Here is a 12,696-nt window from a genome sequence, read left to right as displayed (position 1 = left end):
TAACTCTTCTTCTCGGCTAAAGTCTACAAACAATTTTCTAGGAAAGTTTTATTCCACTCTCTGATTGCTCCTCTACTTTCAAAATCAGTTTGACCCATTGGTAGGCCAATTGATGCAAATGGGCTTTTCAAGATTAAAATTCAAGACAATACTTCAAGATTACAAGTCACAACATCAAGATGATCACTAGAATATTAGGAAGGGAATTCCTAATTGAATTAGCAAAGGTTTGGCCAAGTGATTTAAATTAAAAAGTGTTTCTCAAAGGTTTTACTCTCTGGTAATCGATTACCAGAGGATGTAATCGATTACCAGTGGCCAAATACGTTTTATAACAGCTACAAAAATTTGAATTCGAAATTTTAGACTGTGTAATCGATTACACAATTTTGGTAATCGATTACCAGCAGTTAGTAAACGTTTTAATTCAAATTTTAAAAGCTGTAATCGATTACACAATTACTGTAATCAATTACCAGACAGGATTTTCAGAAAAATAATTTCAAGAGTCACAACTTTTCAAAGGCTTTATTCATGACCACCAATGGTCTATATATATGTGACTTAAACACGAAATTGCTTAGAGATTTTCAGAACAACAAAGTGTTTATCCTCTCAAAGAGCAAATTCATTTTATCCTCTTAAGAATTCCTTGGCCAATTCAATTGCAATTCATTAAGGAATTATTTGAGTGCTCAATCTGTAAAATCCATCTCTTTCTAGAGAGATTTGTTCTTCTTCTTCTTCTCATTCTCTAAGGGATTAAGAGACTGTGAGTCTCTTGTTGTAAAGGATCTCTAAACACAAAGGAAGGATTGTCCTTGTGTGTTTAGAACTTGTAAAAGGAATTTACAAGATAGTGGAACTCTCAAGCGGGTTGCTTGGGGACTGGACGTAGGCACAAGGGTGTGGCCGAACCAGTATAAAACTGAGTTTGCATTTTCTCTTCCCTTAATCTCCTTTATTTATTATTGCTTTATATTCATATTCAAATTGTTTCATTTGAATTAATATTTAAGAAGATTGTCATTAAGGGAATTCATAACTTGAGTAAAAAGTGAAATAGATTTTTAATTAGGGGAAATAGTTTGGAATATCTTAATTCAACCCCCCCCCCCCTTCTTAAGATATCTGAGGCCACTTGTCTAACAGGTACAAGGTCCAAAGTAGGTAGCTCAAAACATCTTAGGTCTGAATTCCAAAATTAAGATAAAGCGCTTAATATCAAAACTTCAATGGGGATCGACAATAAATCCATAATCTGATCATATTTTTTTCTCAATACTCATTCATGCTTCCTTGGTCATCTTTCTACGAATCTAATTTATTCTATGTCATTTTTTAGCACTTTAATTCTTATGTTCTTTCCAGGTCTCGATGTATTGCTAGCAGGATTTTGAATATCCTCGATGTTAAACACCATTAAGCACGTGTATTCTAAAACTAAAAGTGATATGAGAGATATACAAACATGGATGTAACCTACATGTACATCGTCCTAATATGCATGCATGATTTTCACTTGAATGAAATGATGACCTCTATTTATATATAAATATGCGTGCATAGAAATTATGAGGTACAACATGATGCGGGATGATAATTTTTTTTGTATTTATGAAATAAAGAAACTAGATGCCTAACTAATTATGAATGTATGAGGTGAATGGGAATGAAAGAATGAAGGAAAGTATGTTCCCTTGGGACCTATCAAGGTAAAAACCTAGGGTAAGGTATTCATTAAGGTCATGGCTTTGAATTTTGGTGATCACTAAGTTCAACTTTCAGTGAACAATTTCCAAGGTGGATCTATATTATTAAATATTTAGATGGTCCCCAAATTGCCTTTATCAAATAGACAAAGACCCAACCCATGATTCAACCACAAGAAGGAATGATATCCTTTCAATATGATTGTCTCATGATAATGGTAACAATCTCGGTGGTAATCCAACAACTGTCAAGGGGATATCAAGCCCCTCAATAACAGTCATTGAGCCACCTTCTACTTCCTAGGCTTGCAGAGGCTCGGGTGTAGAGCCCGAAAAGTGTGTGAAGTAAGTGGACTCTGAAGTGTGTAAGGGAACATACAAACCTTTGATCCTAACAACTACCCAAATTTGCACAAAAAAGAAACAAACAAATATATCCATAGTAATAGTCTTTTGTCCTAAAGTTGAGACAAAGCTAATAAAAAAATAGAATATCTAAAAATAGAACACATTACACAAGAAAATAAAATAGGGGTAAAAAAATATATTTTAAAAAATTATAATTTTGCGCAATCAATTATATAAGGCTTGACTCTCTTAAAGTCCCCAATAGAGTCACCATTTGTCGCAATCAGAGTCACTATGGGGCGACGTAAAAAAATATAAAAATGAAGTCATCACCAATATTTTATTTTGAGAGGAAAACATTGGAACACCCTTTTGAAAATGATCTTTGAAATCAAAGATAAGTTCGAGAGTCGATTACGTGTAGGGAAGGTGTTAGATCCTACAACGCCCATTAAAGAAAATGGTACCTTTAATTATTTGCGCAAAATCATGTAACTTTAAATGTTTACCTTATCCCAAAAAATTATTTTTTGATTTTTATTATTTTTATAGAAAGAACACTTTTATTTGTTTTTATTTATTCAAAGAGGACGACAACTTTATGCGCAAAAAGCTTTAGATAGCAAATGATTATTCTATACTTTTTATGATTTAAGCAACATCAAAAAGTAGAATTGTTACTTAATTAATGTCATAAACCAATGCATGAGTTAATTAAAAAACAATGATAAAAAAGTAAAAATCCTTTGTTAGAGAGAAAGAGAAAAAGATTAAAAAATAAAATCTTTATCTTACTATTGTTAACAAAGAAAATAAAAGTAGGAAGGGAAATATGCTCATCATCTGTGTACAATCCAGTACCATTCTTTCTGTTATAAAATATAACTAAAACTAAACCTTGCCCATCATGTACATGTTTTGCTTGCAAAAGAAAACAATACTTGACACACATGGGTACGCACGGGTACATGTCGATTCTTATTATTGGTTTTTTCTTTTTACCAATTAAAAGTCAATGCCAATATCCATTTTATTATGATTTCATATTCTAATCCTATACTAAGAGATATACATATCCAGGCTACACATGCACATACGAACATCCATTATCGATTCACATGAAGTGAACAAGTTTGAATACAAGTACCTCATATGACTTTCCCACTCTCATGTAGCATTGTTCTCAATAGCTCCTCCCAAAATGACTTTGACCAAATCAATTTCCTTTCCTCTTATCTACTTAACCCTTTGGTCCTCAATCCCAACGGTAAATTCTGAAAGGTTATGTTTGCCTTTACTTGAATATTATCCTACTCAATCACATGTGAATGACCATGAACATATATTTATGAGTTGAGAAACACAAAAGACACTATGTAATTGACCTTTCCAAATAAAACATTGTATAGATTTGTCAACAAAGTAGCAAGCATAATGATGAGGACATGACCAAGAGCAAGGGCAAGGATCCACTTGAAGGACTTGGAGGACCTATGACAAGGGCTAGAGCAAGGAAAGCCAAGGAAGCTCTTCAACAAGTGCTGTCCATACTATTTGAATACAAGCCCAAGTTTCAAGGAGAAAAGTCCAAGGTTGTGAGTTGTATCATGACCCAAATGGAGGAGGACTAAATGACACCGCTTTGTCTCAATTTTAGAGTGTTTAGTTTGTCTAAATAATGGCCCAATCCTTGTAAAGTTGACTGACCAAAAATAAGTTTTGGGTTAATCAACTAAAAGGGATTTAGTTAGGTTTAGTTCAAGTTGTAATAAGGGCCCAATTGGTAACCTAGGCATCAGCCTTTTGGGAGACCAAATGGTGGCTGACTTGTTGGCTGTTGGGGGTGACTTTTGGTTGCGACAATTTCAGTTACACTCAGCCATTAAGTTTTTTTAATTCCCTAGATTAATGGCATTAAGTTATTTTAATTCTAGGTTAGTGGGTCATTACTAAAATCTGCTGTAAAGCTTCTATATAAGCTGAACCATTTTATCAATAAATACAAGTTGAGTTTTATTCAGAAAATTAGAGTTTATCTCTTTTATCTTAGTGAGAGTGATTCTCCTAAATTCTTGAGTGATTCAAGAACACTCTGGCTGTATCAAAGGACTTTCACAACCTTTGTGTGTTGCTCTCGCCGGAAAGAGTGATTCTTTCCTTCCTTTCATCTTCAACCTTGTTTTTTCAAATCATAATTCCAGAAAATCCACTTCTGCCCAGAATTATTTCGTGGCCATAAATCCCGTTTTACGCACTCAAATTAAGTGATTCTTGAGCCTAAATTGAATTTCAAGACGAGACCTTTCACCTCGTTTTGGAATCACCTCATTTGGAGCCCTGTAGCTTGAGGTTTTGCCATTTCTATATTTCTGTCCAGCCACCACTTAATCTACGTTTTCTCTTCTCATTATTCCATTTTATGTCAAGAACCAGCTTATTAAGACCCACGAAATTAACCACCTTATTCGTCATCCTTTCCTTAATCAATTTCCGCATTTTCCATCAAGGTTTAATCCTCGACAATCCTAAGTCAGCCCTTGTGCCATGAGGGTTCATATCATTTGGTAATCAGAGCTCCGGTTCTAGGATCAACACTTCCTTTGCTGGAAATATTGGGTAACATCCTTCTTTATTCTCTTTTCCATTTATATTACCTTCTTATTCATATATATATATTTTTTTTGGTTGAACCATTGCAAAAGTTAAGCCTTTTGATCTCTTTGTTATATATAAAAAAAAAAGAAACAGAATTTCGTATAAGCAAAATAAAAAAAAAAAATTGGGCTGAATGGTTCATGCTTGAAGAACTTTAAAAAAAATAATCTCTTTAAGGTAATATATTGGTTGCATGAAGGATTGTTACTTGAATTCCTAAATTCTGAATTTTATTTCCTTCATTTGTGCCTAAAAACATTGTTAGCCTTTTTCTTGGTTAACCTTTTCCTTGTCTCTCTAGCCTTACCTTACACATATTGGTGAATTGTTCTTTGTTGTGGCCATAATCTCTTGAATTGCCTAAGAACTCAAGGGGAATTAGAGTGGTAAAAGGCAAGAGTGTTTCATTAGAGAAAAGCCATAATTGTGTGATACACTTGAGTGGGTGAGGTATTCAAACAGCAACAATAATTGTCTTGTTACGTTTGATTTGTTTGTTTGAGATGTCAGGTACTAATCCTAATGATGGAGTGGGGCTTTCACAATTCCAAATGCAAGCTTTGATGCAACATTTGGAGAGGTTAATGAAACAACGAGATGATGCGCTCCATGAGAGGTTGGATCAAATGGAGAATAGAGATCATAATGAAGAAGAAAGGAGGAGAAGAGGGAATGATAGTGTTCCTAGACAAAACCGAATTGATGGTATTAAACTCAACATTCCTCCATTTAAAGGAAAGAATGATCCGGAGGCCTACTTGGAGTGGGAGATGAAAATAGAGCATGTTTTCTCATGCAACAACTATGAGGAGGACCAAAAGGTGAAGCTTGCCGCCACGGAGTTTTCCGACTATGCTCTTGTGTGGTGGAACAAGCTACAAAAGGAAAGAGCAAGAAATGAAGAGCCAATGGTTGATACATGGACGAAGATGAAAAAGATCATGAGGAAGTGGTATGTGCCGGCTAGTTACTCAAGGGACTTGAAATTCAAGCTCCAAAAACTAACCCAAGGCAACAAGGGGGTTGAGGAGTATTTCAAGGAAATGGATGTGCTCATGATTCAAGCAAAGATTGATGAAGATGTGGAGGTAACTATGGCTCGATTTCTTAATGGTTTGACTAATGATATCCGTGATATTGTTGAGCTGTAGGAGTTTGTTGAAATGGATGATTTGCTTCACAAAGCAATCCAAGTAGAGCAACAATTAAAAAGGGAGTGGCTAAGAGGAGTTTTACCAACTTTGGTTCTTCTAGTTGGAAAGACAAAGGTAAGAAAGATGGGGCTGCTACTTCTAGTAGTTCCACACCTATCCCATCAAAAAACTCGCTCCAAGTCCCAAGAGGAACCCTCTAAAAGGAGTAGAGATGTGAAGTGTTTCAAGTGCCAAGGCCTAGGACACTATGCTTATGAGTGCCCTAACAAAAGGTCCATGGTTCTTAGAGATGAAGAATATATAAGTGAATCTGATGTTGAAGAGGAAGAGGAGAGTGAGTATGTAGAGGAAGAGGAGACTCCGGAGGGAGATTTGTTGATGATTAGGCGGTTACTTGGTGGTCAATTGAAGCATGAGGAGGAGAGCCAAAGAGAAAACATCTTTCACACTAGATGTTTAATCAATGGCAAGGTGTGCATGGTGATCATGATGGAGGTAGTTGCACCAATGTGGCTAGTGCTAGATTAGTGTCAAAGCTAAATTTAGCTACTAAACCACATCCTAGGCCATACAAACTTCAATGGCTTAGTAAGGATGGGGAGGTGCAAGTGAGGCAGCAAGTTGAAGTGGACGTTTCCATTGGGAAATATAATGATAAGGTACTTTGTGATGTTGTTCCTATGGAGGCTAGTCACTTACTTTTGGGGAGACCATGGCAATTTGATAAAAGAGCCAATCATGACGGTTACACCAACAAGATCTCTTTCATGCACCAAGACAAAAAGATTGTGCTCAAGCCATTGAGTCCACAAGAAGTGTGTGAGGATCAAAAGAAAATGAGAGAAAAACTTCTTCAAGAGAAAAGAGAAAAAGAAAAAGTGAGCAAAACACTTGAGAGTGAGAAAAAGAGGGAAACACTTGAGAGGAAAAAGGGTGAACAAAAGAAGAGTGAAACACTTGAAGTGAGGGAGAGCTATTTAGCCACAAAAAGTGAGGTCAAGAGGTTGTTTCGTGCTAAACAGTCACTATATATCTTGTTTTGCAAAAATTAGATTTTGACCACTAACACTTTTGATGATTTTGAAGTGCCTTCTAGTGTTAAAACTCTTTTGCAGGATTTTCAAGACATGTTTCCACCAAATGTGCCAAGTGGACTACCACCTTTGAGGGGAATTGAGCATCAAATTGATCTCATTCCGGGAGCTTCTTTGCCCAATAGGCCAGCCTATAGAAGTAATCCACAAGAAACCAAAGAGATTCAAAGACAAGTGGATGATCTCATTAGCAAAGGTTGGGTAAGAGATAGTATGAGTCCTTGTGCTGTCCCAGTGATTTTGGTCCCTAAAAAGGATGGGACATGGCGCATGTGTTCCGATTGTAGAGCCCTTAATAACATCACCATTAAATATAGGCATCCTATACCTAGGCTTGATGATATTCTTATCTATAGCACTTCACTTGATTTGCATATTGATCATTTAAAATCTGTCTTGACTGTGCTTAGAGAAGAACAATTGTATGCCAATCTTGAAAAATGCATCTTTTGTACTAACCATGTTGTGTTTCTTGGTTTTGTTGTGAGTTCTAAAGGAGTGCAAGTTGATGAGGAGAAGGTTAGGGCTATTCAAGAATGGCCTACACCTAAGTCCGTGACCGAGGTGAGGAGTTTTCATGGCTTAGCAAGTTTTTATAGACAATTTGTGAAGGATTTTAGCACATTGGCAGCACCTCTCAATGAAGTGCTCAAGAAAAATGTTGGTTTCAAATGGGGAGAGAAACAAGAAGAAGCTTTCAGTATTCTTAAGCAAAAGCTAACTAATGCCCCCATACTTGCGTTGCCAAACTTTCAAAAATCTTTTGAAATTGAGTGTGATGCTTCAAATGTTGGGATTGGGGTTGTGTTGATGCAAGAAGGCCATCCAATTGCTTATTTTAGTGAAAAGTTAAGTGATCCTACCCTTAACTATTCAACTTATGATAAGGAGTTGTATGCCTTAGTACGAGCTTTGAAAACATGGCAACACTACCTTTATCCCAAGGAATTTGTCATTCATAGTGACCATGAGTCCCTCAAATATATCAAGGGGCAAGGCAAGCTTAACAAAAGGCATGCGAAGTGGGTGGAATTCCTAGAGCAATTCCCTTATGTTATCAAACATAAAAAGGGAAAAGGTAATATTGTAGCCGATGCTCTTTCTCAGCGTCATGCATTACTTTCTATGCTTGAAACAAAATTGATTGGTCTTGAATGTTTGAAAAGAATGTATGAAAATGATGAAACTTTTGGAGAAATTTTTAAAAATTGTGAAAATTTTTCAGAAAATGGTTTCTTTAGACATGAAGGCTTTCTTTTCAAAGAAAACAAATTGTGTGTACCTAAATGTTCTACTAGAAATTTGCTTGTTTGTGAAGCACATGAAGGAGGTTTAATGGGGCATTTTGGGGTCCAAAAGACTCTAGAGACATTAGAAGAACATTTTTATTGGCCTCATATGAAAAAGGATGTGCAGAAATTTTGTGAACATTGCATTGTATGTAAAAAGGCAAAGTCTAAGGTAAAGCCTCATGGATTGTATACTCCATTGCCAATTCCAGAGTATCCTTGGATTGATTTATCCATGGATTTTGTTTTGGGGCTGCCAAAAACAAGCAATAGTAGAGATTCCATTTTTGTGGTTGTTGATAGGTTTTCTAAAATGGCCCATTTTATTCCATGTAAAAAAGTTGATGATGCTTTCCATGTGGCTGATTTGTTTTTCAAGGAGATTGTGAGACTCCATGGTTTGCCAAGGAGCATTGTTAGTGATAGGGACTCTAAGTTCCTAAGTCATTTTTGGAGGACTTTGTGGAGCAAGTGGGGCACTAAATTGTTATTTTCAACCACTTGTCACCCACAAACCGATGGGCAAACGGAAGTTGTTAATAGGACTTTGGAAACTTTGCTTAGGACAATTTTGAGGAAGAACTTAAAAACTTGGGAAGCTTGTTTACCCCATGTTGAATTTGCTTACAATAGAGCTGTTCATAGCACCACTAATTGTTCTCCTTTTGAAGTTGTTTATGGTTTTAACCCACTAACTCCTCTTGATCTTTTGCCTATGCCTAATGTTTCTGTTTTTAAGCATAAAGAAGGTCAAGCAAAGGCGGACAATGTGAAGAAGCTTCATGAGAGAGTCAAAGATCAAATTGAGAGGAAAAATAAAAGCTATGCTAAACAAGCCAACAAAGGGAGAAAGAAGGTTGTCTTCGAACCCGGAGATTGGGTTTGGGTGCACATGAGAAAAGAAAGGTTTCCGGAACAAAGGAAATCAAAGCTTCAACCAAGGGGAGATGGACCATTTCAAGTGCTTGAAAGAATCAATGACAATGCTTACAAAGTTGAGTTGCCCGGTGAGTATAATGTTAGTTCCACCTTCAATGTCTCTGATTTATCTCTTTTTGATGCAGATAGAGAATCCGATTTGAGGACAAATCCTTTTCAAGAGGGAGAGAATGATGAGGACATGACCAAGAGCAAGGGCAAGGATCCACTTGAAGGACTTGGAGGACCTATGACAAGGGCTAGAGCAAGGAAAGCCAAGGAAGCTGTTCAACAAGTGCTGTCCATACTATTTGAATACAAGCCCAAGTTTCAAGGAGAAAAGTCCAAGGTTGTGAGTTGTATCATGGCCCAAATGGAGGAGGACTAAATGACACCACTTTGTCTCAATTTTAGAGTGTTTAGTTTGTCTAAATAATGGCCCAATCCTTGTAAAGTTGGTTGACCAAAAATAAGTTTTGGGTTAATCAACTAAAAGGGCTTTAGTTAGGTTTTGTTCAAGTTGTAATAAGGGCCCAATTGGCAACCTAGGCATCAGCCTTTTGGGAGACCAAATGGTGGCTGACTTGTTGGCTGTTGGGGGTGACTTTTGGTTGCCACAATTTCAGTTACACTCAGCCATTAAGTTTTTTTTAATTCCCTAGGTTAATGGCATTAAGTTATTTTAATTCTAGGTTAGTGGGTCATTACTAAAATCTTCTGTAAAGCTTCTATATAAGCTGAACCATTTTATCAATAAATACAAGTTGAGTTTTATTCAGAAAATTAGAGTTTATCTCTTTTATCTTAGTGAGAGTGATTCTCCTAAATTCTTGAGTGATTCAAGAACACCCTGGCTGTATCAAAGGACATTCACTACCTTTGTGTGTTGCCCTCGCCGGAAAGAGTGATTCTTTCCTTCCTTTCATCTTCAACCTTGTTTTTTCAAATCATAATTCCAGAAAATCCACTTCTGCCCAGAATTATCTCGTGGCCATAACTCCCGTTTTACGCACTCAAATTAAGTGATTCTTGAGCCTAAATTGAATTACAAGACCAGACCTTTCACCTCGTTTTGGAATCACCTCATTTGGAGTCCTGTAGCTTGAGTTTTTGTCATTTCTATATTTCTGTCCAGCCACCACTTAATCTACGTTTTCTCATCTCATTATTCCATTTTATGCCAAGAACCACCTTATTAAGACCCACGAAATTAACCACCTTATTCGTCATCCTTTCTTTAATCAATTTCCGCATTTTCCATCAAGGTTTAATCCTCGACGATCCTAAGTCAGCCCTTGTGCCATGAGGGTTCATATCACATAATGGGGATACTATTGAATTTCCATCCCAAAAGACGATAGTGAGGCAATACCTGAATTAGCCATAGTAACTTTCTCAGGCTTGTTAAGAAGGGAACTTTTCCAAGCATTCAACTTGGATTTAAAAAAAAAAGCATCACATCATTCAGAAAAAATAAGTGGGACACTCGCAGAGCATTCCTCGACAAACAAATTGGCTTCCACCTTCGCACATGAACTTCTTGAGAAATGATCGCCCCCAATCTCTCCATGCAGAGAAAAAATAAATATGGAGATAATGATGAATCCACATCCATGTTTTTAATTATGACAAACCATTAGCAACACAAATAGAAAGGATGATGGAATTAAGTGATGCCTAACATTTTGCTTATGTGTTTCAGTGCTTATTACTTTGAGAAAAATATATATTCTCTCATTCTAATGATGCTTAGAAAGGTTCAGAGAACTATTGTCAGTTTTGAGAACTCAAAAGAATTTTTGAAGCCCATCAGAATGATGAGGCCTACTTCCCTCTCGGAGTACTTAGTTCTTAGCAAAATACTGAATAACAAGGCCTTACAGGTCACATTTCCATGAATTGGTGGAGACCCTTTTACTTTTTGTGGCTATATGTATATTTTTTCCAATTGATTTTCCTTCTAAAATGTTCATGAATTTTGTGGAGATTCTTGTGAATCAGAACAAAGCTGCACTTAGCCCTAAAAAGAGTATGGAAAATTGCCATGCTGAATATGATTTTTTGTCAGAGTTCGGCATGCAACCTACTTATTCAAAGAAAGCTGCTACCAAAAACATAAAGTCTTTGGTTTCTTGTTCGAATCAGTTGCTTTATGTTTTGTCAGATTTATTTATCAGTCCACTTCCCGAAAAGCACTTTTGTTTAAAGGTTCTGCATTTATCACTTATGATACTCATTCTTTCATATAGAATGATACCTTTCTCTTGTGTTCTATTTTATTGTAGAAAATGTATGAATTATTTTTTTCAGCTCAAATGTTTGAACAGTCTTCTACTTGGGCCATTTAAAATAATTTTGGAGAATTTCTAGGCTAACAGTATCCTTTTTTTTGGTAAATTCGCTAACAGTATACTGTGGCTTGTAATGTTGCCTCTAGCTTTCCTTATCCTAAATATGATGCTTTATGAAATATGAGGTGTTTACATGCAGTTCTCAACTGCTCTCAGATCTTTGTCATTATTTACTTTTTATTAATGTATTGATAGTGTTTAAGAAATTTGGAATAACTTTTTTCCTCTTCATTTTTCAGGGTGCAATTGGGTGCCTTGCTTCTGTCACTGATTCTTCTGTAACCAAAGAGGTTTTAGTGTCTCTGGTTAAGAGGTTTCTGTTTGTAGATTGTGAAGGTGAAATATTGACAAGTCCTGTCGGAGTGGTAGATAGTGATCAAAGTGACTTGAAGGGTTATTCTTAGAGGTGTAATAATTAATTTATAGAAGAATAATTGTGTCTGTGTTGATATGGCAGCTAGGAATTCCCATAATATAGTATTTCTTTTTGTTTCTTAGAAGAAATAAGTCTGTTTATTTTCTGCCTGCTTTTCATCTAGAGTTTTTGCATAATAACTTCACTAAAAGAATGTAGTCACATCTTGTTGATTCTGATCACACAAGTTTATTATTTCCTTTGAAAGCTACACTGCCGTACCTGGTTTGAGATAAAAGGTTATGTAGACGAAGGTGAGAATTAGAGAGAAAGAGAGAGAGCGATACACCGGTGAGAGAAACAATGGGTGGGTGAGAGTGAGAACCAAAAGGGAGAGGAGAGAGAGTGTGAGACTGAGAGAGAGGGGGGGATCCATGTCTGAATATCGTCGGAAAAGGGAAGGGAGGCCAGCAGAGCTACGTGAGGGCAAATTGGAGGGACCATCACAACATTTCTTCGTTCTATTTCACTCGTTTCCCCGAAGACGCAACGGAGGGCAAACTGTGGCAGCAATTAAAAAAAGTGGGCGATGTAAGAGAGATTTTCATATCCAGCAAGAGGAATAGAAATGGAAGGAGATACAACTTTGCAAGATTTAAGGGAGTGGACGATGTGAACCAGCTGGAGAGGCGATTGGACAATATTGTTTTGGGAGGGTTAAAGTTGTATGTTAACATCCCAAAATACGACAGAGCTACACCTGGAGGGAGACAATCAGAGACTAGAGTTCCACCAGTCACTAGACAACAGGAATAGGAAA

General features: G+C 36.5%; 1 pseudogene; it reads left to right on the top strand.

The window, feature by feature from the left end:
* The first annotated feature begins 5,539 nt into the window (after positions 1–5,539).
* Positions 5,540–11,925, top strand: LOC114371529 (annotated as a pseudogene).
* The last annotated feature ends 771 nt before the right edge of the window (positions 11,926–12,696 follow it).

Source organism: Glycine soja, chromosome 10 (genome assembly GCF_004193775.1).
Source record: "Glycine soja cultivar W05 chromosome 10, ASM419377v2, whole genome shotgun sequence".
NCBI lineage: Eukaryota > Viridiplantae > Streptophyta > Magnoliopsida > Fabales > Fabaceae > Glycine > Glycine soja.
This window is presented reverse-complemented; position numbering and strand designations above follow the sequence as displayed.